The sequence below is a fragment of the Dioscorea cayenensis genome, chromosome 9 (assembly GCF_009730915.1).
Source record: "Dioscorea cayenensis subsp. rotundata cultivar TDr96_F1 chromosome 9, TDr96_F1_v2_PseudoChromosome.rev07_lg8_w22 25.fasta, whole genome shotgun sequence".
Lineage (NCBI taxonomy): Eukaryota > Viridiplantae > Streptophyta > Magnoliopsida > Dioscoreales > Dioscoreaceae > Dioscorea > Dioscorea cayenensis.
The window spans coordinates 14,620,121-14,646,438 of NC_052479.1; the positions used below are offsets into that span (position 1 = coordinate 14,620,121).

The 26,318-nt window shown below is 42.6% G+C and overlaps 1 non-coding gene across 1 annotated transcript; it reads right to left on the minus strand.

Moving 5' to 3' along the window:
* Positions 1–14,176: 14,176 nt before the first annotated feature.
* Positions 14,177–14,283, minus strand: LOC120269789. The gene has a single exon (XR_005539424.1). It is a non-coding gene; the product is annotated as a small nucleolar RNA R71 (small nucleolar RNA).
* Positions 14,284–26,318: the final 12,035 nt, after the last annotated feature.

Here is a 26,318-nt window from a genome sequence, read left to right on the forward strand (position 1 = left end):
GGCCTCACAAACCTACCTGCATAAAAGTAACATAAAAACACACATATTAGTGTAAAAACCTGAGAAAAGTAATGCTCAACATAAGGAATGAACACTTCGCATTCATATCGCACAAGCACTTATCATCAGTCAACTTGGCGTAGCAATTCAAGGTCAAAGTACAGATCTAGGATGAAGATCTCCTTCCTTGTGGCTCACGCCTATCATTCTTCTTAGCAGGTGGAATAGTTGAATGAAGCATGTAGGGATGCCCAGTCCTCCGAAAGTGGTATGCAGTGCTTCCAAATAAATAAAGTCCAATTGGTTATCCTGCTCTTCTTCCTATTATTGAACCTCTCTCATCCTCTTCAAGAAAAACCTACCTGAGGTTCTTCCTCTTTCAAGTTTGATCGTTCCTTTACTGGTGTTGCTGGCCCATCATCAAACAAGATTCGGTATAGAGCCACCGTCTTGTTTGGGGATAGATCTTCCACCTTCAATGGCAAACCAACCGCATATGCAAGAACTTTTTCATTTCATAGGACCCGATCCTTTTCAATCTTCGTGTTCTCCTTTCCAAAAACATTCCAATTTAAATAAAAAAAGAATCGAATGAGTACCCAGCTCTACACTCCACAGCGATAGAAATGAAAAATTTCCACTCGTCGGGGCTTGGCTTTCTATTTGTATCATGTCCTCTATTATGTGTTCTATCGAGACTCTTTCCTCGCAATTTGAAATAAAAATCTTCTCAGTTCTATCATTCCCTTCGACCTATCTTATACCTAATTAGATCAAATAAAAAAAAACCAGCCTTTCAGAAAGAATCAATAAAGAAGAGAGGGGTTCCCTCTAGATTAGGGAACTAATAAGCTCTACATGCGAAGTCCAATGTATGGTGTCTAACTTACTAGGACTAAGAGTAAGAGATAGGATGGCCTTCTTCTCTTTACCTTCTTAAATAAAAAGGATTGGATTCCTGCACGTATTCCAAATATCTGCCGTTATATGTCCTCTCTTCTGAAAGGGGTAACATCGCCAGTTCTATCCCATGCATTAATAGGAGATCCTTAGCCCCGTGGAATATGATCCTCGTGTCTTCACACGATGTATTACTTGGCGATCCTATACACTTGCGGTGAAGCAATCAATGCTAATGTAGAATTAACCACAGAAGAGGCAAAACTCCTATCAAACAAAGTTTGTAAGACCTCAAAAAGAAATAACAAGGGCTACCTCTCAGAGAGCGCCTTTAATGTCAAAAGAAAAGAAAACCTTGCCGCCAACTAGTGAATCTATTAGTTTGGTTTGGTCAAAGGTTGTCTTATCAATCTTCTTGGCAAGACAAGTAATTGTAGCCAATGAAAACAAAGACTGATACACCTTGACCAATAGATCCGAACATTCATTCTTTTCATAGATGTCCAATCTATGGAAAGGAGGGATGATTCGAGGATACCGCACTCTAGTTAGGGATACTGGGACAGCAACAAGTCGGGCTTGAAGAGAACTCCTCCATAGGAATTCTCAAGGGTCTGGAGGCGATCGCTTTTAAATACAAAGCTACATGCAACCACCCAAACCTCTTTTCCTAACTTGTAGACTAACCGTGAAAAGAGGTAGGCGCCAATACAAAGCTCCTTTGTTAGACCATCACCCGACCAAGAGAAGCACCTTATTTAATTAATTTTTCTTAATTAAGTAGCCTCCCAAGATCCGAGAGTCTTCTAAGACACTCGCCACCGATAGGTGACACTTTCAACGAGAAGGAAAGAGTCTTTTCATGGTTTCGGTATGTTAAAGCATCCACGTGGTGGTGAAAGCGACCCTAAATTACCTCCGCCCCCACGGTTGGGTAATTGGACCCATGATAAGAAAGGGGTGGGAGGCTCGCGTCACCCCTATTCCTACTCGATAAAGAGATTCTATCCCCTCCGGTAAGAGTGCATACCAACGAGGACTCACCCACATGACCTTCTAAATGGAGACCATAGGAAGGCACCAATGTTGTCATCGATCGGGCCTTCGTTATTGGACTAATCACATCCAAGTAAGGAAGGGGAGGTTCGAAGCACTATATCGGTAAGTTGTAGACCGGGATCCCCGTCCCTCGACGGACCCACAACTACTAACGTGCATGCCCGCCTCCATTCGGAATGCCTGGGCACCTAAGACTATCCAAAGCAAGATCGGTGACACCGGTCCGCTCGGGTTGAGCCCTCTGTCGAAAGGGGCTCTTCCATGACGCTCTAAAGTCAAGTATATTTCATGCAGTTCACGAAGGAATTCTTTTTCAGGAGCACACGATTATTATGACTTATGGGTATTTGAATTTCTTTCTCACACTTTCTAACATAAAGAGAGTCGAATTTCTTTCTCACACTTTCGCCGCTTCTTTCTGTCGTCTTCTTTGTTGATTCCTCTTCCCTTTTTCTCGGGCGGATCACTTAATCGGAGGTGCATGTGGTAGATGAGAGTATATAAATTTAATAATAGACATTAGCATTTTTTTAGCAAGATTCCTTCGGGGAAACGGGAAAAAAATTAGCGGCAACATGAAAAAGGATGACACTCGTCCAAAAATAGCTAAATCTCTAGTTTTTGTTATTTGGTACCGACTTGAGAGGATCAAGAAATTTATCTTCTTTGAACATCTCAAAAATTTGATCCCATGAAGAAAGGGAAACCACGATTTCTCATTTTTTTGCCTTGAATAGTATGAAGGCATTCCGTGAACATATTGTCTTTGGTTGGTTGAAAAATTTTTTTCTAGGGTAAAAAAATTCCACCATATCGAACCTCCTATTACTAATACTAAAGTGAGTATGAGTAAAAAGCTAAAATCGATGATTTGAGGCTTGATTAATTGCTTCACTCAACCGTAAATCGCGATATTCTTGAACTTTTGACCTGAGCTATCTCGCCAATCCCACCATTACCCTTTCCGGCTACCGAGTAGTTTAGCATGATATCCTCGAGCAGGATCGACCGCAGATCGCTATTTGTTTTTTTGATGGGTAGCTTTGTGATCTCGGGGCTTTTAATGTTTTCCGGACCAAAGTCAGCAGATTTTTTTCCCCTTTTTGATTTTTGAAATCTCGAGATTCTTTATAAAAAATTATATAATTGTATAAATGGATTTTGCCAATACAATATAAGTTGACTTCCTTTTTCTCAAAGTTGTTTTTTCTATTCACATCCTAGACAATTTAATTAATTAAAAAAGGGTTTTGACTATCCGCAAACCGGCCAAGAGACCGGGTTTACTCTCTACTATATATAATGAAATTAAATCTCTCTGGGGTGTCTAGAAGAAGGGGATAATAGATTTTTGAAGCATCGATCATTGATCGAATCTCTTAGGGTCTATCGTGACTTGATTTTTTTAGTCTCAAGTCGAGTTTCAAATGATGTAATCTAAAAGGTAGGGGAGGTTCGAAGAGGTACTTCCACCAATGACCCGCCACACCAACCCTATACAAGTGACATACACGCAATAACTTTAAATAAGCTAGGAAGTTCAATCCTCCCGGATAAGGTCTCACTAGAGATCTGAAAGGGAGGATCGAAAAGCGTCATGACAAGAAAATAATTTTTTTTACTAAGACAAGACGCCACATTGACAATATCGGGAATAAGAGTTTTCATAGATTTGGTGTTCCGCCAAACCAACCCACTGAAAGACAACCTCTCCGAGATATACGGTTTTATGCCGAGAAAGGTGCTAAGGGGAGCCCGTGGTTAGAGTAACTCATCGAGAAGGTTAGAGAGGTTCCTACTTTTGTGAACTAACAGGTATGCTTAAACAAAGTAGGAGAGGGCACGTGGAGGCCAGCTGAGCGAAAGCAATACATGCTCTTAGTGGTGGGGTGCCCTCCTTCCTGGTCCCACTTTAGTCTTTCTCATCGACATAGTGTCTATATCAATGGATCTTGCAAAAGCACAAGCGAAGGACCTTAGTCAGCATAAGTCAAATAGTATATATAACAAGTTTTTGGTTAAACGAGCGTAGTTTTCACTAAAACCTCTTTCTTAGTCCCTTGGTCTCAAGGTAAGCAAGCGTAGGGCTTGGGTACTCGAGAAGGAAGTAATAATATAGACCTTTGCGAGAGAGCCGGGAAGGGGGAGCCATAGAAAAAGAAAGGGAAGGGGCAAATCGTAGCAATTCATACATTGTGGTTCAAGGGGTATTCACGCATTCGGCTCATCCCATGCTAATGATTCCGACCTTGGAAATTAGGAAGCGGTAAAAGGCCCCTATCATCCTGCGTACCAAGATCCGTGGACATGGAATGAGAGTTCAAAGGCTTTTTTCTTTGCAGCCGAATTCGACTTTGATTGATATTGTATATGCTCGGCGGACAATCTGACCTCACATCATAGCTTTCATTGCTCTATCCCTTTCTCTTCCGTAGGAGAGCTTTATTTTATCCCATCGCCTTCTTTTTGGGAGTCATTATTCGACTGCCTATGGATAGGAAAGCACTAGTTCCGTGTAAGTGGCTTAGAAAGTCTGTCTTTCTTCTCTTAGACCTGGACCTTGGCTTATATCTTTTGTCTTATGAAGGCTTTTATGAGCCTCCCCTATAAAAGCAAGTTTCACTAGCACTTGAGCTAGCTACCGCAGCTTTGTCTCGAGCTCAAGCCCATTGTCTTTTTTTATCCCTGCCGGTCATTCTTTTGATGAGTCAAGGGGTTTTCAAAAAGGAATTTTTTTGCCTTATTTACTAGCTTTCCAAAAAAACATGACAAGAAAGTCAAAAAACTCTTAAGCGGTCTGAGACTTTACCTTAAACTCTCGTTCCTGGGTTATAGTACTCTAAAACTACCAGGTCGCTGATGAACATCATATGACATATCAAGACTTTGTTTCTCCATTTCCTACATTGATTGAGCCTGTCCTAAATGATAACCAGCCTGCTCAAAGAAAGAGCGAGATAAAGAATTATTATGTTGCAGTTGATGAAATTAGTGGATCTTTTAGCTCCTTATCATTGTGGGGGAAAAATCGGCCTATTTTGGGGAGCTGGGGTGGGTAAAACAGTCCTCATCATGGAATTGATCAACAACATTGCCAAGGCTCATGGGGATGTATCTGTATTTGGTGGAGTAGGCGAACGTACTCGTGAAGGAAATGATCTCTACATGGAAATGAAAGAATACAGAGTAATTAATGAAAAAAATTACAGAATCAAACGTGGCTCTAGTCTATGGTCAAATGAATAAACCACCGGGAGCTCGTATGATAGTTGGTTTGACTACCCTAACCATGGCAGAATATTTCCGGGATGTTAATGAACAAGACAAAACGTGCTTCTATTCATCAACAATATTTTTCCTTTCGTCCAAGTAGGATCAGAAGTATCGAAAAGCAGAGCCAATCGGCAAAGATGGGAACTCCATAATTATTCTTCTATCTATTCCCGCCTAACTCGCTGATTGGATGCTTTTTCTTAATGCTCTCCCTTTACAGTGCATTACTCCTCGGATGAGGAGCCACCAAAGGAGGATCCCTCCCAATCGGGTTTTGAGCTCCCGGCAAAGAATACAAGATGCTCGAGCATCTTTAGAAAAATCACCGCTCCTCGAGCTGATCATGAAATAATAAAAAGGCCCTCTTCAAGGTTCTTAAGAGTGCCATGGTGGCCGATGATCTGGCACCTGAAACTTTAGCAGCTCTTCGGCCAACGTAAAAAGATGAGACTTTACCACCGTGGAGCGGTATTTTGCTAAAAAGATGAGTGGGAAACAAAAGTAAGATGTCGGAAAAAGCAAAAATATATGAGATCACAAATGTAGATTGCTCGCGACTAAATATGAATTGAGATGAAAGCTTTATAAAAGCGCTTTTGTAAAGATCCCGATCTTCCGCTCTAATATGCGGGACAAACATCGTTATAAGTTGTCCAAGTTGCCAAGAAATAGTTCCTTTGCACGAGTAAGAAACCGATGTATTTCCAAGGGTCGCCCTCGTTCCGTAGTGGAGTTCTTTCGCATTTCTCATATCATTTTTCATGGATTAGCATCTCGAGGTCCTTTGATGGGCAAAAAGAAATTGTCTTGGTAGCAACCACCAAACCAATAGATCAAAGGTTAGTTAGCCCTGTAGCTGGTCCACAAGCAAGGGTTGTAGGTCCATTACCGTCCGGCTAAGAACCTAATGGAGTCATCCCAACCCTCGGATCGGAGATGCTAACAAGGCAGGAATCGAAGTGGGGGACCTCTTCGCTACACCTGTCCCCCCAGACATAGACTACATATAGGGTAGTACTGTTGGAAAGATAGAAGATCACCTAGTGAACAACATCTAAAGTAACGAATGTCACTACCGAGGGATCGACAAGACAACATATCAAATCTGAACTTTACTTTTCATGCCTTTGATTCAGGGGCAGAACCCCTTTTACCTTTCTATGTTCGCGGTCCTCACCTCTCTTTCGAATTCCTTAGGTAGCGAATATCCTGGCAAAACTCTTCTTTTCATTGAAGTCATTCTTCCTTCCTCATTATGCTTTACATTTTGGACACTCATCTATGTACGGGTATCCCAGCTATCTAGGGTTCTCATTCTCTCAGTTAGGCTCTTTTTCCATCTTGCGTTGGATGCTCTTTACCCTCCCCATCCCAGAACTTATATCTATCAGCAAAAGAGCCTAACTGATGGAGTCTTCGCAATGAGAATACTATCTATCCATCTTTCTCATTATCATTAGCTTTAGCTTGTTCCTGCTCATTTCTATAAAAAACGAGATGGACTTGACTTACAATGAGTGAAAATAGCATACGTCTGACTAAATGAAAAGATGCGTAAGCGCTTTTTACTTCCTTAATCAGTGCCCCTTTATGAATTGGAGAGTGGGGTGCAAATCGTCCACTCACTCAAGCCCCTCGCCCTCTAGCTCTATTATCTATCCCCTACCTTTATTTAAGTTCACAAGAGTCTAGCCCCTTTCAATCTACGGTTTTTATCTAGTCCTCTAGGTCTCAAAAGTGCTTTCTAGGCGAACTCTTGATCTCGGGTTGTTTTGCGAGTAGAATATTCTTAGTCATCGCTAGTCTATCTTCGTTTTCCTTGCCTTCTCATGCTAGTGAGTGATTTGGATTCATTCTTTATATGTAGTATAGACAATCTAACCCTTCTATCAAACCATGTTGGAATTTCACATAGAGCCCTAACCTTAGCCATACATAAAGCACCAACAAGATCTATTAGAAGCTCAAGCTGTAAAAAGGCCCGCATGCATAGTGGGAGATGCCCGCTTTTTGAGACATCAAGTTTTTGTCCCCCTGCCCTCGGCTACAAGCTCGGATTTCAGTCTTCACTATAAGAACATTAGAAGTCGGACAAGAAGCGTAATCAGATAGAGAAAATCATACGTAAATGAGAGCACCCACTACTATCTTGCTTGATAGAGTATCCTTCTTATGCATCCGTGGACTCAGTAAAGATGTGAAAAATCTATCTCGTACATATTTTATCGAGTCACCCTACAACAGAAGCATGCCTATTGAAAGCTCAAGCCAATATGTATCTTTACCATCCAAACTGAAGTCACTCTTTCTTTTGTTACAGCTAATATGACCGTCCCTCGCTGGAGTCGTTTTAGACTAAAAAAATGACTCCGCTTATCACCCCAACACTAAAAACTGCTCAAAATCGCCTGTAATCCTCGACCAAGTGTTGTGGAAGGCCTCAAGTCTATATCTCTATCTTAAAGTCCCCACTTTGGACATGTGTACAAGTGTTGTAGAGTGGTGAATTTCATTTCCAAATCATCCATTCACTTCCAACAGGCCTCCAAATGCGGTGAAAGTGCCTTCATGTAGGACAACTACCCTCCCGAAAAGTGGTACTGTGATTCCAAATAAATAAAGTCCAATTAGTTAAAAAATAAAATCCTATTTTCCTCCTATGATTGAACCTCTCTCATCCTCTTCAAGAAAACCTACCTTAGGTTCTTCCTCTTGGTAGTTTGATAAGTGCTTGTGCGATATGAATGCGAGCTGCTCATTTCTTATGTTGACCATTACTTTTCTCGTGTTTTTCACACTAATATGTGTTTTTATGTTACTTTTGCAAGTGTAGGGTTGTGAGGCCAAGTATGAAGGAAAAAAGCCAATGTGGATTACAATGCACCGATGTTGGAGGAAATCTTGCTATGGTTCAAACACGAAGACATAGGTCGATGTGAGATGCTAGAGTGTGTGCCAACCTCCTCATATTCAAGTTTGGCACATCCATTTGGAGGGGCACAAAGGCAGTCACACTCGAGCATTCTCGACTTATGCACATAGAACAAGAGCCCCACTAACGTACTCTATCATTGAAGAAGCAAGTGATACATGACGTGAACGTAGTGCCCGCTTATGCTATCTCGATGAAAGTATGGATTCGGGAAGCTATTCAGTGCCGGATATCGATAGCGTAGCAATGTAGCAAAGACGCGTAGCAAAGCAATCGTAACAACACTGCTCATAGTCGGGCCGAGAAAACAGAGTTCGAGAGAATCCACACGTACATGTGGAAATTATCCATGCCCGTGTGCAAATTTTTGCACGGGCGCTGGAAGCATCCACGCTCATGTAGTCGCCTCGATTCCACTTTTATTTAAAAGTCGAATCAGCCCACGATTTTTAGTATTCTTTTCTCCATCTTTTTCCTAACTTGAGAGAGGGCTTTGGCTAGGGCTTTGAGGGTTGTTGCCCAAGGTTTTGGAGAGGTTCTACGGCTCTGACATCGTCATTCCTTAGGAAGAAGGTTGGTAGGGGAGTTTCCGTGGAGGCGTATCCTATACAGGATGAGGGAATCCTTGCACGATGAGTAGAGGACTTTCCACAAGACCATCAACACAACTATCGAGGGGGTTTTTTTTATGGATTCATTGCTTTTACATTCTATTTCTTTGATTGTACTTAGCTCCATGGAGAGCTAAACCCATAGTGGGTACTTGGGTATTGTGAACCCTAGGATGTATTTGTTTCATTGAATCTCTTTATTATGCTTTCAATTAATTGATGTTTATTGTGAGTTCAAACCTTGAATGCTTGATTGTATGAACATTTCCCTTAGAGCGACACTAGGGTTGAGAGTTCTCGTTGGTAACCTTATGAGTGAGTGACACACCACGAGCGTTAGACACAGCTAGGTTGGAGAGGGTTGAGAGGGTGAGTCGAGAGGTACATGAGCGTCCCCTTTCCCTTCTGACGTGATAGATTCTACCTCTGTTCCTCGAGTTCTTTGCGGCCATAATAGAGTGAATGGTCTAAGAGATGAACTTCCACTGGGGCTTAGTTACGCGTGCAACAAAGTGAAGCGTTGAGATGATCTTAGTATCTAGGGCTCAATTGTGGTTAGGGACCTTCCACCTGGACCTAAGGGTTAGGTCTATAATTAGGAAGAGATTTATCACTTGGAATCCCTCATTGCAACTCTATGCGAGTGCGAGGTGTTGAGATTGTTCGATTTCTCTTCCGGGACATGTATAGAGTTAGGCATAGTTGACCTTAGATTTGGGACTATGTAATTAAGGATTTCCATGACTCACCATTGCATTGATTAGGAAGCATAATAGAGGGTTCTTGCACTTGAAACAATTATCCTAGGCGGAGCATTAGCCGAGTACCCCATCTTTATCGATTGCCTTACCCCCTTTCTTTACTTTTGCTATCTTACTTGTTGTTTTTATTGTTGAGAATTGAATCATTGTCACACTTATCATCATTGATCTTTCACATAGCTAAGAATCAAATTAAGTGTTTTTATTCTGTATTCCCTGTGGATTCGATACCCGCCACCCGGGATTATTACTTCGACAAACCCGCACTTATGGATATACGTAAGGGGACCTTGTCAAGTTTTTGGTGCCGCTGCCGGGAGTAGGCATTTAGCGATACTTTTGCACTTTGTTTTCTTAGCTATTTCACCATATATTCTATTTCATATCTTCTTATTCTATCATTATTCTGATGTTTCCTTTATTCTTTTTTTATTGTAGAAAAATGATTAACATGTTTGAGTCATTTGACACTATCATAAGAATGGTTGAACACGTGTAGCGTAAAAGTTCAAACAATTGCATCACATGACATGTCGTGTTATTCTCATCATGAGCAGTGTACAACTCAACAACCAGTAGAAGAATCGGTTGAAGAGTACATCACCAAGATTCAAGGGCAAAACTGTGAATTAGATAATGTGGTAAATCAATTTGAGGAATCCACGTCGGTGTCAATGAGCGACCAGTTGGAGGAAAGTTTAGAAAGAATCCTTGCTCAGTTTGATTCTTCCTATCAAAATCAAAGGCGTGAACCTTTTCGAGCTTAGAGTTGCTATTTCAAAAGTGGAACTATGTGGAATGGACATGTTGATATCCGTCGTAGATTGTAAAGAAATGTTGGACCACCAGAACTTGAGCTGATAACTCTTCCAACACATTTGGAATATGTATTCTTAATGGAGGACTCTAACCTCCCTGTGATTGTAGCTTCAAACTTATTTCCGGAGCAGAAGGATAAGCTTGTTAGCATGTTGAAAAAACACAAATCAGTTATTGCATGGAAGATCTCCGACATTAGGGGTATAAACCCATCATTCTGCACTCATAAGATCCTAATGGAGGATGACTACAAATTTGTGATCCAACCTCAGCGAAGATTGAACCCGAATATGAAGGAAGTTGTTAAGGCGGAGGTAATAAAACTTTTGGATGCAGTAATCATCTATCTCATATCAGACAGCAAGTGGGTGAGCCCGACCCAAGTTGTCCTGAAAAAAGGAGGAATGACAGTAGTGAAGAATGAAAAGAATGAGTTAATCCCCACTAGGACAGTTACTGGTTGGCGAGTTTGCATTGACTATATAAGATTGAATGATGTCACTCGGAAAGATCACTTTCCTTTGCCATTTATTAACCAAATGTTGGAACGACTAGCGGGGCATCATTTCTCATCGCTTCCTTGATGGCATGTCGGGATACTTTCAAATCCCAATAGCTCCGAAGATCAAGAGAAAACCACATTTACTTGCCCTTATGGTACTCTTGCTTATAGAAGAATGCCTTTCGGGTTGTGTAATGCTCCCCGCAACATTCCATGTACGCATGACGGCCATTTTTTTGATTACTTTCTCAAGATATTATGGAAGTTTTTTTATGGATGATTTTTTTAGTGTTCGGGGACTCTTTCGATGCTTGCTTAAATAATTTGGAAAGAGTCTTAGTAAGATGTGAAGAGATGAATCTCGTCCCTCAATCGAGAAGTGTCACTTTATGGTGCAAGAAGGCATTGTCCTTGGACATAAGATTTCCAGCAGGTGTATGAAGGTGGATAAGGTGAAGATTGAGATAATTGAAAAGTTTCCTCCACCTACGAATGTTAAAAGGGATCCGTAGCTTGGGTCATGCTGTGTTTTAGAGAAGGTTCATTAAGGACTTTTTCAAAGATCTCCAAACCGTTAACCAAACTCTTGGAGAAGGATACTCCCTTTGATTTCGGAAAAGTTAGTGCAAGCACCAATTCTGACAACACCGAAGTGGAAGTGGGATGAGCCGTTCGAACTAATGTGTGATGCTAATGATTATGTAGTGGGAGCGGTCTTGGGTCAGAGGGGAAGCAAGCAATTTCAACCGATCTATTATGCTAGCAAGACTCTCATAAGTGCACAAGAGAATTACACCACTCATCGAAAAGGAATTATTACCAGTAGTGTTTACTTTTTGATAAATCTGCACCATATCTCATCCTATCTAATATCACAAGTAGTTCACTGGATCACTCTGCACTCGTTATCTCATGAACAAGGGCGTAGCAAAACCAAGATTGATTCGAAAGGATATTGTTATTGCAAGAATTTGACATGGAAATAAAAAGATAAAAAGGGGACGAGAATGTGGTTGCGGATCATCCGTCGAGATTAGAAGATTGCAAAAGGCAAGAACTGGCAAGCAAGGAAATTAATGATTTCTTCCCTGAAGAGCATTTGTTTGCGGTACAAGTATCAGAATTGAAAGATGTTCCATGGTTCACAGATTTTGCGAATTATCTCTCAGGAAGGGTATTGAAGCGAGGGTTTAAGCTCAGCTAGAAGAAGAAATTTTTTTCGAAAGGACCTTAAGAACTTTTTCTAGGAAGATCTTTACCTGTTCTGTATTGTGTGACCTTAATCAGAGAAACAGAGAATCCACACGAAGGCGTGGAAATTCCAGACGTGCGCTGTATCATCCATGTCCGTGGAGTTGCCCGATTCCAAAATTTCTATTTAAAGCGGATTCAGCCCCGATTTTGGTATTCTTTTCTCCATCTTTTCCACAACTTGTGAGAGGGCTTCGACTAGGATTTTGAGGGGTATTGGCCAAGGTTTTGGAGAGGTTCTATGGCTCTGACATCGTGATACCATTATTAAGAAGGTTGGTAGGGAAGCTTCGATCGAGACGTATCCTATACCGGACGGAGGAATCCTTGGATGACGAGTAGAGGACTTTCCACAAGACCATCGACACGCACCATCGAGGGGGTTTCTTTTATGGATTCATTGCTTTTTACATTCGATTTCTTTGATTGTACTTAGCTCCATGGAGAGGTAAACCCCTAGTGGGTACTTGGGTGATTGTGAACCCTAGGATGTATTCGTTTCATTTAACTTCTTTATTATGCTTGCAATAAATTGATGTTTATTGTGAGTTCCAACCTTGAATGCTTGATTGTATGAACATTTCCCCTAGAGTGACACTAGGGTTGAGAGTTCTTGTTGGTAACCTTGTGAGTGAGTGACACACCACGAGCGTTAGATAAAGCTAGGTTGGAGAGGGTTGAGCGGGTGAGTCGAGAGGTACAGAAGCATCCCCTTTCCCCTCCGATGTGATAGATTCTACCTCCGTTCCTCGAGTTCTTTGCGGCCATAATAGAGTGAATAGTCTAAGGGATGATCCTCTGCTAGGGCCTAGTTGCGCGTGTAATGGAGTGAAACATTGAGGTGATCTTAGTATCTAGGGCTTAATTGTGGCTAGGGACCTTCCGCCTGGACCAAAGGGTTAGGTCTAAATCTAGGAAGAGATTTATCACTTGGAATCCCTAGAGCTCATTGTAACTCTATGCGAGTGCGAGGTGTTGAGATTGTTCAATTTCTCCTCCGCGACATGTATAGAGTTAGGCATAGTTGACCTTAAATTTGGGACTATGTATGTAAGGATTTCCATGACTCACCATTGCATCAATTAGGAAGTATAATAGTGGATTCTTGCACTTGAAATGATTATCCTAGGTGAATCATTATCCGAGTACCCCATCTTTATCGATTGCGTTGCCTCCTCCTTACTTTTGCTTTCTTACTTGTTGTTTTTAATTCCTGAGAATTGAATCATTATCACACTTATCATTGTTGATACTCCACATAGCTAAGAACCGAATTAAGTGTCTTTACTCCGTACTCCCTGTGGATTCGACCCCGCTCACCCGGGATTATTACTTCGATAAACCCGTGCACTTACGGGATATAAGCAAGGGGACCTTGTCAAGTTTTTGGCGCTGTTGCCGGGGAGCTAGCCTTTTAGAGATACTTTGCACTTTGTTTTCTTAGCTATTTTACCACACATTCTATTTCATATCTTCTTATTCTATCATCGTTCTGATTTTCCTTTTCCTTATTTTTTTGGTGCAGCTCCAGTGTTATGACCCGAGGGAATCCATCAATATTGATTGAAGGAGACCCCGAGCTTGAACGTACACTTAGAAGAAAAAGGGAAAGAACCTGCATAAAAAATAGCTCTAATCTAGCTGATTTGTAAGTAGAAGGATCTCGACAACATGGCGTAACAAAATGAGCAACAAATGAACACTATCCGATTATGCCGGACTCTTCATGTGTTTGGGGACACAATCGAGTATTGTGTGTCCCCAAATTACAGCTCGTAACTTCGAGCTAAAAGCCGACATTCATCCATATGTCGCAGCAGTCCCGCATAGCTTCAACGGTTTGGCCGATGAGGATCCAAACAAATACATAGAGAGCTTCCTCGAGGTGTGCGACATGCTGAAGATAAATGGTGTGGCGGATGATGCCATCAAGTTGAGAGCCTTCCAATTTTTCTTAAAGGGGAAAGCAAAGCAGTGGCTACACTCATTACCTAGAGTATCAATCAGTACATGGGGGGAGATGGTAGAAGCTTTTCTAGCCCGTTATTTCCCTCTCGGAATATTAGCAAAGTTTAGGAATGAGATCTCATCCTTAATGCAGTTGGAATTGGAGTCTCTATTTGAGATATGGGAAAGGTTCAAGGAACTCCTACGAAAGTGTCCATAACACGAATTCCCGGAGTGGATGATTGTTCAAACCTTCTACAATGGTTTGAACCCGAGTACAAGGCAACTCTTGGATGCGGTGGCAGGAGGTACCTTAGGTAGCAAAACCTCCGATGAAGCACGTGAATTGATTGAAGAAATGGGGTTAAATAGCTACCAGTGGAACGCTAGGGTGAAGAAAAAGGTGGCCGGTCTCCATGAAAAAATGATGCGTAACTTCATTGGCGGCCCAAGTGGAGAGTTTGAGTAAGAAGCTAGATCTTATACTTCAATAGAGTTGCGGCCGCGACCAATTGCACCGGGTTGTGGTGGAGGACATGCTCCCTCCGATTGCCCAATCGTCATAGGTGATGTTTTTCGGGCTTGAGAATGTTGACTTCGTGAGGTAATGGCATGAGACCCTCAAGGGAATCCATACGAAAGAACACCTACAATTCAAAGTTGGAAGAATCACCCCAACTTTTCATTGAGTAATCAAGGACCATGTAAGACCATGGGGTCATCGGGTTCCAACAACAACAAGCCCTCAAGTGGAAAAACAAAATTTCAGTGCTTGGAAACTCGAATGACTGGATTTTTGAGAAGCATTTGGCTAGATTTGTTCAATCGGCAAATACAAGGTTTGAATCGACCAAGGCTACACTTCGCAATCACACCGCCTCCTTGCACAACCTTGAAAAATCAAGTGGGGCAAATTACGTAAATCTCTTTCCGAAAGGCCACATGGAAGTTTACCAAGTAACACGGAAACCAACCCCAGAGAACATGTGAAGGTGATCGCTTTGAGAAGCTGTCGTGAGGTTGAAGGAAGGCTTTCGAGAGAGAAGCAGAAAGAACACGCACCTGAGGTTGTAGAGGTTGAGAAGGGAGCAAACAAAGAGAAAGAGGTGGCACCCCCACCTTTCAAGCCAAGAATCCCTTATCCCTCTAGATTGAAGAATGACTAAGGGGATGAACAGTATAATAAGTTCCTAAGTTTGTTCAAGCAACTCCACATCAACATTCCCTTTGTTGAGGCTTTGGCTCAAATACCTAAGTATGCGAAGTTCGTGAAAGACCTATTGACCAACAAGAGGAAATTGGAGGAGAGTGCTTCAGTGGTGCTTGATGCTTCATGCTCGGCGGTGTTGCAAAAGAACATGCCGAACAAGAAGAAGGACCAGGGAAGCTTCATTATTCCGTGTAACATCGGCAACTTAGGTGAGGAAATGGTATTGGCGGATTCAGGGGTGAGTATCAATGTCATGCCATATACTTTCTTCCAAAAGCTGGGCTTGGGTGAGCCTAGGCTTACTCAGATGACTTTACAATTGGCAGACCGAATGGTACGACATCTGAGAGGCATCATTGAAGACGTGCTTGTCAAGGTGGACAAGTATATTTTTCTGGTTGACTTCGTAGTGCTAGATGTCGATGAGGATGCTGATGTACCCTTGATACTTGGAAGAGCGTTTTTGCGGCCTTCCAAAGCATTGATTGACATGGACGGTGGAGAGCTCACATTGAGAGTTGGAGACGATAAGCTCACTTACCGCCTTGCTGAAGCCATGGGGCATTCTCTCGATTTTGATGACACTTTGTATTTTCTAGACACTACTGATGAGATTATTGATGAATATATACTGGAAATGTTCAACCCAGATTCGTATGAAGGTTTGTTCGACCTAGAGGAGAGCAATGAAGAAATAATGATGCTTGGTTCGAATGGGGAGGAAACATCTACCCCGGGGATCTTGAAGAAGGTACTCCGGAAAATGAAGAGAGCTAGGAGACGCCACCAAAAATGCCCCAAGACTGTTGGAGACGTACATGAGCCAAGGAAGTTGGATGAACGATTGCTAGGTAGTCCGAAGCCCGATAGTACACCCTCTACCCTCAAGAGACTTTGCTCATCATGCTTTCAAGTTATGGGTAAGAGGGCAACCTTAATTCATGAACCCCCATGAGGTAAGAAAGATACGTCAAGCTTAGTGACGTTAAACAAGCGCTTCTTGGGAGGCAACCCAAGTGTTTACTGTTTTTGTATCTTTTAGTTTAGTTTGTTTGCATGAATAAATTGTTAAGTGTTGGTGTTTCAATTTTTGAGTGCTTGTGCTACGATTTTATTATGGGTTTTTAAAGGAATTCATTGTATGTTTTGTTGCAAATTGGCGAAGTTTGGTAGTTTGAGTTCTATTTTGTGTTTTTATCTGGTAAATTTCGCATAATAGGGCAGGCTCTGAGTGTGTCAACATGTTCAAAATATTTCTGCAGAGCCTGCAGGTTTTTCTAAGTCATCCAGAGAAAACACACGGGCGTGTGGAATTTCCGCACGCCCGTGGATGTGTACTGTGAACTTATCACGAGAGGGCACAGGGGCGTGCAGCTGCCCCTGTGGACGACCATGCGACTAGCGCATGCCCGTGGTTAATTTCCGCACGGGAGTGTGAATTCCTGCAGAGTTGGGCAGATTTTCCCGAGAACACTCAGGGGCGTGGACTCGCCCCTGTGGGTGACCTTGTGAACCACACACCAGGCGTGGGTAATTTCCGCGACGCCCGCGAAAACTCGCGAGGTTGCTCCCTACATCCCGAGAAAAACACGAGTGTGCGGTCGCCCGTGAATCGGGCTTGTGAATGAACATGCCCGTGGGGGATTTCACCGCAGCTGTGGAAAAACTTCATATCTTTCTCGGATATCCGGGAAGCCACAGTGCGTGCGGCGCCCTCGTGGTTCCGGGCGCACAGGCGTGGATATTTTCCGCACGCCTGGGGAGATCGCTCTAAGTCGCTGAGACTTTTTCCCGAGCGCATGGGCAGTGCATACGCCCCGTGGAGCTTTTTAAGTGAGGCGCACGGGCGTGGGGAATTTCCACACGCCTGCGGTGGATGCATGTAACGCCAAAAATCACGAGTTCTCATTTTGAAAAGAGGATGATTTCTCCGCCTCCTCACAACTCCTTTTCACTTGAAAACACTCTCACACTACTCTCCGAGTCCATAGCGTCCGCTTTAGTGGGATTATAGCGAAGTTTTCTAGCCGGCTCTTCATTTTCTTACTCCTCCTCGTCGGTAAATCCTTATCATCATCTTCTTCATCAATTCATGATTTCTATTGATTAATCTGGTTAATAATGTTTTGTTTCTTCAATTGGAACAATGATTTATGTTTAGAACGAAGTTAGAGATATTATTGAGTTGTATTTTTGGATTGTTGATGCCTGGCCGTGCGGTTCTCACACCCCGTGTATCTACACGGGTGAGCGGAAATTCCACACGACCATGTGGATTTCTGCAGTATTGTTTTGTCAACTTGTTTGACTAATTTTGTTTAAATTTGGTAGATCATGGCACCTAGGACAAAGAAGCAAGCTGATAAGAGGCCACGTGAGTCATGCTCTGAGCCCGAGGGCATGCGATTTGCGATTCCCGAACATCAGGTCTGTTATGAGTGCTTATCGAGACTCCGCTTCGGACAGACTCGATTCCTGGACACGACTATACTATGTGATCTTTAGCAGGGAGATGAGTTCGCTGATGAGGTTGAGGACCTTGTTTCAGATGGTGGTTGGCGGCAATTGTTGATGATTAGAGAGCCAGCCATCTGAGAGTTCACACTGGAAGTGCTCTCCTCATTCGAGTTTGATAGAGCGTATGCGAGCTTCGACAGTTTGGGTGCCATTCAGTTCAGAGTATTTGGACGCTAGTATAGCTTGAGCATTACGCAGTTTTTCGTACTACTTGGCCTATACGAGGAGACATTCACAACTACAGAGGAGTATGTACAGTTGCCTACTGATTATCTTGGAACCTTGACCTCGCAGAGAGCTTACAGAGTGCTATGTGGTCAAGGTCAGTACGAGCCGGGGGTGTCCAAGGCCACGTGCCTTTCCTGACCTGGCTACAGATATTTGCACGCCATCATGAGTAGGTCGATGAATGGCCATGGCGACAGTACTGGTGTCTTGAGCCATCAGGAGCTGCGGTACTTGTACTCGATGGTAGAGCGCGTACCGATCCACTTAGGGCACATCTTGGCTGATTACATCAGACATCAGGGACAGTATGCTAGACTGGGAGTGATCTTCTCGGGCCCTTACATTACGAGATTAGTACTGGGCATGGGTCTCTTAGATTCGATTCGTGGGGCCGAGAAGACGAATGTACCCGCTCTCCTGGGTCTAGAGATGATGCGTTTGATGAGCATGATCCGCAGGGTTCGAGACGAGGGAGTTTTTTGCTTTTAGTCCTACCAGCCCCGGAGATAGTCGAGGATGAAGGTGATGACACCGGGAGCATCTCGAGCCCGTCCCCAAGCCTCGGCCCAAAGCATTGATGGAGACCGAGGCACCACCGTGCCAAGGAACCACCCCGGTGCAGTATGCTTTTTCACCTTCTCGAGCCAATGATCGCTTTGAGAGGCTCGAGAATGCTATAGGAGTGGTCCGAGCCGAGGGTTGCCGAGATTAGGGCTACGCGAGTCCACTCGATACACGAGTTCATGGCATGTTTCGACATATTACAGTGATCCTAGAGCGAGACGTTGCCTCATCATTTGTTCTACAGTCGAGGACTATTCAGGCCCCGCTAGTGCCTCCAGAGACCTCCATCCTCGACCTCGAGACCGAGGACCCACTATATGCTTCCATCGCCGCCAGCTAGTGAGCCCCGAGAGTGACTCGACACTTGACCTTTCTTTTACATTCATGCATTGTACTTTATTTTATTTTCTTGTTTTTAGACTTGTTCACTCAGAAAGGATTTTTCTTCTGAGTTTATGTCATTTTGCATTATCGAGTTGTATTCATTGCTTCATCTTTTTATACACTCGAGTTATTTTTGTTTTTCTTGAGCTTCATCGAACCCCCTCGTGTATGCTGCAGCATGGTCTTGTCTTCCCGGACATTGAGACTTAGTCATGGGCACGGTCAAGGTGCTTCGGCACTTGGCCATGCAAGCTTCACAACCCGTTAGAACACTACTCTAAATGAATTAGCTTCATCAAACGCAACACATTTTAGCGGAGTATTTGAAGCATCAAGGACAGTATCCTAGACTAGGTGTCATTTTCTCGGGTCCATACATTACTAGACTCATTTTGGGGATGGGTCTACGAGACACAATTAGCAGAGCCGAGAAGACAATCATACGAGCACCACTGGGGTTAGAGACAATGAGGCTCATGGGTTTGTTCCGTAAATATACAAATGATGTTTATGTGTTGCATATACCATTCGAGGATAACGGTGATGAGCATCAGTCAGCACCAATGGAGACTGAGGCACCTCCAGCGGCGGAGAACATACCGCCTGTATGTTCGTTTACACCATCTTAAACTCATGATTGCTTCGAGAGGCTCGAGAATGCTTTAGGAGTGGTGCGGGCAGAGGTTTCCGAGATCAGGGCCACACAAGCAGCTCAGTACACAGAGTTCATAGCATGCTTCGATGTATTACAGCAGATCTTAGAGCGAGACGTCGCCTCTTCATTTGTTTTGCGATTGATGACTCCTCAAGCTCCCTCGACATCCACTGCACCCTCATCTCCTACCTTGGCACAGGTGGACCCACCATGTGCGTCTTCACCAGCAGTAGTAGCAGCAAATGAGCCTGAGGACAATATCGACATTTGATTTTTAGTTCTTTTTGTTTTTTGCATTTTATTTTAGACTTGTTCACTTAGAAAGGATTCTCCTTCTGAGTTTATTTTCATTTTGCATCTCGAGTTGTATTCATTGTCTATCTTTTATATATACTCGAGATATTTTGTTTTTATTGAGCTTCACTGAACCCCCTCATGTATGCGTGCAGATGGTCTTATCTTCTTGGGAATTGAGACTTAGTCATGGGCTCGGCCAAAGTCTTTCGAGGCACTTGGGTCGTGTGAGCTTCACAACCCGTCGGAACACTACTCCCATGGAATTAGCTTCATCAAACGCCACACTAGGAGTTAGGGGAGTATTGGTTTGATTGCTTCTCCCGCATTTGCTTTTGAATGATATATATTTTGAGTGAGCTTGAATGTGTACATTGGGGACAATGTACAACTTTAGTGTGTGTGTGGGGGAGTTTCATAGTGCACACATCTTTTTTATTGTTCTTGATTGATATATGGTCACATAGCCAATGGCGGTTCACCTTAGTTGCAAGGATTGTATTCTTGAGTTTAAGAGAATTTCTAACATTGAATGTTTTCATGCTCTATTCTTGCTTGAATTTCTAGGAATTTTTGCCCGATTTACACTTAGTGCACTACTCACCTTTTAAACTCTTTTGGAAACTCAAGTTCGATGTTAAAGGGACTAGTTATAGTTGTTTCTTGTGTTAAATTCTAAAAAAAATAATTAGTTTTATTATTTATTTGTGCTTGTTGTGTGGAAAGAGCTACCACCTATGAAGTATGGAGCTACTCTCATAAGTCGGATACTAGTTATGCCCTAATGAGAGAAAAGCTACCACTCCGGTAGAAAGAGCTACCACCTCGAAAGTGTGAAAGCCACCTTAGCGGCCGCTTTGGAAAGGGCTACCTTAGAGGATGTGTGAAGCAACTAGCATCTTTGAAATTGTTGTCACTTTTGTAGATAAATAAGTCCCTTGTACTTAGAACTTTGAGGAGTATACTTTGGGTTGACTTGAGTGAGTTCACATACGTACACTACTTCGGGCTTTGTTTCCTTTTTGATTCAAGTTTTTAGCTAGAGCATTGGTTTTTCGTATTTAGTGTTGAAATTTCCCTCACTTGTAGAATGCTCTCTTTGTATATTTTGGTGAACCTAAGGCCAAGCACTTTCAATATTTTCTTCATTGATGCATATAATGTTTTAATTTTTGCTTGAGGACAAGCAAAAGCTTAAGTGTGGGGTAGTTTGATAAGTTCTTGTGCGATATGAATGTGAAGCGTTCATTCCTTATGTTGAGCATTACTTTTCTCAGGTTTTTACACGAATATGTGTGTTTTTATGTTACTTCGTGCAGGTAGGGTTGTGAGGCCAAGTATGAAGGAAAGAAGCCAATGTGGATTACAATGTATCGATGTTGGAGGAAATCTTGCTAAGGTTTAAACGCGAAGACATAGGTCGATGTGAGATGCTAGAGTGTGTGCCAACCTCCTCGTATTCGAGTTTGGCACATCCATTTGGAGGGGCACAAAGGCAGTCACACTCGAGCATTCCGACTTATACACGTAGAACAAGAGCTCCAACAGCATACCTATCATTGAAGAAGCAAGTGATCCATGATGAGAACGTGTGCACGTTTGCGTTACTCCGATGAAAGTATGGATTCGGGAAGCTATTTATGTAGGATACTGTAGCAGAGTACTGTAGCAACACGGTAGCAAGTACTGTAACAGCACTGTTCACAGCCAGCCGAGAAAACATGAGTTCAGAGAATCCACACGAGCATGTGGAAATTATCCACGCCCGTGTGGAAATTCCGCACGGGCGCGTGAAGCATCCATGCCCGTGTAGTCGCCCGATTCCGGCTTTATTTAAAGCCGAATCAGCCCCAATTTTAGTATTCTTTTCTCCATCTTTTCCCAACTTGAGAGAGCGCTTCGGCTAGGGTTTTGAGGGGTATTGGCCAAGGTTTTGGAGATGTTATACGGCGCCGACATCGTCATTCCTTAGGAAGAATGTTGGTAGGGGAGCTTCCATCGAGGCGTATCCTATACCGGATGAGGGAATCCTTGGACGGTGAGTAGAGGACTTTCCACAAGACCATAGACATGACTATCGAGGGGGTTTCTTTATGGATTCATTGCTTTTACATTCTATTTCTTTGATTGTACTTAGCTCCATGGAGAGTTAAACCCCTAGTGGGTACTTGGGTATTGTGAACCCTAGAATGTATTTGTTTCATTGAATCTCTTTATTATGCTTTCAATTAATTGATGTTTATTGTGTGTTCCAACCTTGAATGCTTGATTGTATGAACATTTCCCCTAGAGTGACACTAGGGTTGAGAGTTCTCATTGGTAACCTTGTGAGTGAGTGACACACCACGAGCGTTAGGCACAACTAGGTTGGAGAGGGTTGAGAGGGTGAGTCGAGAGGTACAGGAGCGTCCCCTTTCCCCTCCGACGTGATAGATTCTACCTCCGTTTCTTGAGTTCTTTGTGGCCATAATAGAGTGAATGGTCTAGGGGATGAACTTCCACTGGGCTTAGTTCCACTTACAACAAAGTGAAGCGTTGAGATGATCTTAGTATCTAGGGCTCAATTGTGGTTAGGGACCTTCCATCTGGACCTAAGGGTTAGGTCTATAATTAGGAAGAGATTTATCACTTGGAATCCCTAGAACTCATTGCAACTCTATGTGAGTGCGAGGTGTTGAGATTGTTCGATTTCTCCTCCGGGACATGTATAGAGTTAGGCATAGTTGACCTTAAATTTGGGACTATATAATTAAGGATTTCGATGACTCACCATTGCAGTGATTAGGAAGCATAATAGAGGGTTCTTGCACTTGAAACAATTATCCTAGGTGGAGCATTAGCCGAGTACCCCATCTTTATCGATTGCATTACCCCCTTTCTTTACTTTTGCTCTCTTACTTGTTGTTTTTATTGTTGAGAATTGAATCATTGTCACACTTATCATCATTGATCTTTCACATAGCTAAGAATCAAATTATGTATTTTTATTCCCTATTCCCTGTGGATTCCATACCCGCTCACCCGAGATTATTACTTTGACAAACCCGTGCACTTGCAGATTATATGCAAGGGGACCTTGTCATAGTTCGATCGTCCCTTTACCGGTGTTGGTTACCAGTCATCAAACAAGATTCTTCATTGAATTTTCCTTGCTTTCTCACCATCTTTATTTAGCGCTCTTCTCATTTGTTCTTCAATTTAGCGTTCTTCATCATCCTTCAACCGTTGGAGTCTTGGGGGCAGTTTGGCATAATAATGGACCTGCGAGCTTTTCCCCTTCTTACACATGGTTGGCTGTGGCAGAAGGCATAGAGTTCGCTTTCTAAAGACGTTTTTAGGGTTGTCTTCTCTTCTTCTAAGCAACACAAACAAGTGTAGGGTACCCTAGATATTATAATCACTTGAATGAAAAAAAAATGACAAGTACAAAGAAGACATTCATGACTAAGCTATGCTAACCTACTCTCTGCTTTTAAAAACTAGATCAAAAGATGAATGTGATGTAAATATCATACGATGATTTCATTTGAATCCCTTTAGCTTTAGATTGAATATGCTAATTTGTTTGTATGAAAACATTAGTCTAAGTGAAGTGGGTATGTAAGGGAGTGATCTTTTGGCATGATAGAAGTGCCAATAGAAAGAATATTTGAGGAAGGGAAAGGGGCAGGTAGAGAAAGCAAGGAATAAGAAGAAGCGCTAAAGGCTGCTAGAAAGCAAAGCAACTCTATCTATATAAGATAAGGGGGAGAAGAAGGAGAGGTATCCCTAAGCTTTCCGGCTCACTAGTAGCTGACGAAGGGATTTAAAAAAAGGGTCATTTTCATCTTTCGATGCATTCGTTCAGATGCATTCTTCCTTCTTACCCTTTTCAACCTACCGAATTTTCCTCTTCCTCGGTATTGAAATTGAGCTGCAAACGAGGGAGGTCCGGTTTAATAGTGATTTCATCTGCTTTTGGAACTTCAATTCCTACGGACAAATAAAGTGACTATGGAGTGTTGAATTAAAATTACCTATTTCTTTGATTTTATGGGTCTCATATGCATCTCTCTTCGAGTGGCACTGCAAGCTCCTGATGGTGTACGCTACCGGCATAAGGTCCTGGATTAGTTTGTACCGAGTATAGGTCTCTGAGTGGTGACTTGTCCCCTTTGATGTTTTGGCATTGGATTAGTATAGATCCCAATATTAGTAGCTTCGGTGACATTGGCGGCTTAATGCCGTGCTTGCGCTGCTATGTGCGCTCTTGCTTGCTGAGTTCTTTTTTTAGCATCACTCTATTCGAAAATGCTTGCATGCCCCTCTTTCATTCGCTCCTTCAATAGTAGATCTTGTCGTTATCGTCCTTCCTTCCAAGCCCACCACCCTTGTTTCAAAGCTACCTTCAAGTTCTAATGACGGAGTCGAAGAAAAAAATCCTCAGGAGGTCAACCCTATGACTTTCGCATTGTCGGGCCTTATGGTAGCCATACCAACAAGGTCTCGTGAAGAGCCGGATCCGTAAGACTCATGATACACGGCTCAATTAACACTAACTACTAAAAAGCAATTCGCTCCAAAGAAAAGATGCTCTGCAGGGATGATTTGGTCGAGATGTGGTGTCGAATCACTTCAATGAGGGATCGCTATGCCACCTACCCTTGATACTGGGCATACTCGCTGCTAAGCTCACAAGAGGGTCGAGAGGTCCGGGGCCTTCCTTACATGGAAATAGGGCTTCGCCCGACCTTTGTTATTCGTTATAGCTTCTTCTTTCTCTTCGATTTGGAATCAATCTATCTAGACCCACTTTGAAGATCTAAGTTTTTTATTCTAGTCTGGTAACTTCTTTCTATCTAATAAGGATAAACTGATGGAACAAAGTCTCTACGCCTGTGACCTAAACTGCTCCCTCAATGTGTGTTAGATGCTCCTATATCGAGTTTCCTTCTATAATATAACATTTTCTTGTTTTTCGCACAGCATGAGATCGAAAGCACGAGTTCGACCTCGATGTAGTGAGTTCTGAGATGGGTACGTAATTGAATAGTACATTCCCACTCACTTTCTTTCCATTGGAAACTCGGAGCAGAGGAAGAGGGTAGAAGGTAACCTAGAATAGGGCTGATCCAAGTAGTGCAGCATCCTTTTGTGCTTAGTGCTTGGTAGGAGCTGAGCATACACTAGAATCACTCCCAACTGAAGTGGTCGAGGGGTAGGGAGAGAGAGGCTAGGGATGTTTGATTATAGAGTTTCACATCTGTGTCTTTCTACAAATAGTTTAGTTCACACTATTCTCTTAACGCTTTTCTAAAGCTATTTCTATAGCTATTTCCTTCTTCCTTCCCCACCCGAACCAACCCACCTTGCTCAAAGATTGATGTTTCAAAGCATTGATTTTTTTGCATTCTCGGAACCAACACCAGACACTTAACACCAACCCAAGCGAGATGAACGACTAGTTTACTATGAGACCCACCGCCATTGATAGAGAAGGAAACAGAGTAGGAAGAAATTCACTGGGACAAGAGTTCCTCCAACCTTTCTTAAGTCGTGGTACCCTCAAAACATTACATATCACCTGATCAATTGCAATCTTAAGCTGAAACAATCTTGGAAACTACCGATGGATGAACCATTGAGCCAACCCGGTCACCCTTCGAGGGGACAAAATAACAAAGAACAAAGGAAAAAGCTAGCGGGGAGGGCGGCAAGTTTGTGAGCGATCGGAGTCTATATTTTATAGGTAGCAGGATTGAAAAACACGAGGTTCGACTTCTACTCGCTAGCCTGTGATAGTCTTAATGCTCTATGGCGGATCGAGAGCACCGAGATCTCTGTGGCAATTTCATGCAGCTAGCTCTGCACCGATCGATCAAATAGCAACAAAACTTAATAAAGGATTTCTCTTGTTTGGCACGAACCAACCGATCTAGCTGTAACATAAACTACAACTGTGGGTCAAGATTCGAAACTGACTTGGAAGAGTAGGACACTCATAGGCGAAGCTTATGATATGAGGATTTAGTAGCTTCTGATTTGCTTAGTGATTAGTTTTGAGTCTTGTTTGACTGACTTAATGTACTATGCTTTACATTCCGGTTGGTGTTCAATCTACTATACTGTATCGAAAAGAATACATGTTATGTTCACCCAAAGAAAGGTACATTTGAACGGATGGAGAAAGAGCATCCAAAGACTCATCTGAACCTAGAACCAGGGTGTCGTGTTGGGAAGTAATCTTGAACAAATGCCTTCAAAGAGATTCCTTAGATAAGCTAATCTCTTTGAAGTCCTTTGTTTGTTTTTCCTACTTATTTATAGTCTCCATCCTCTAGCCTATCTTTACTTGTGTTTTTATTAACAAACAACACATGCACTTTGTTGTCACTAAAGAAAAGGTTATTCAATTCAATCCATTAGTGTAAC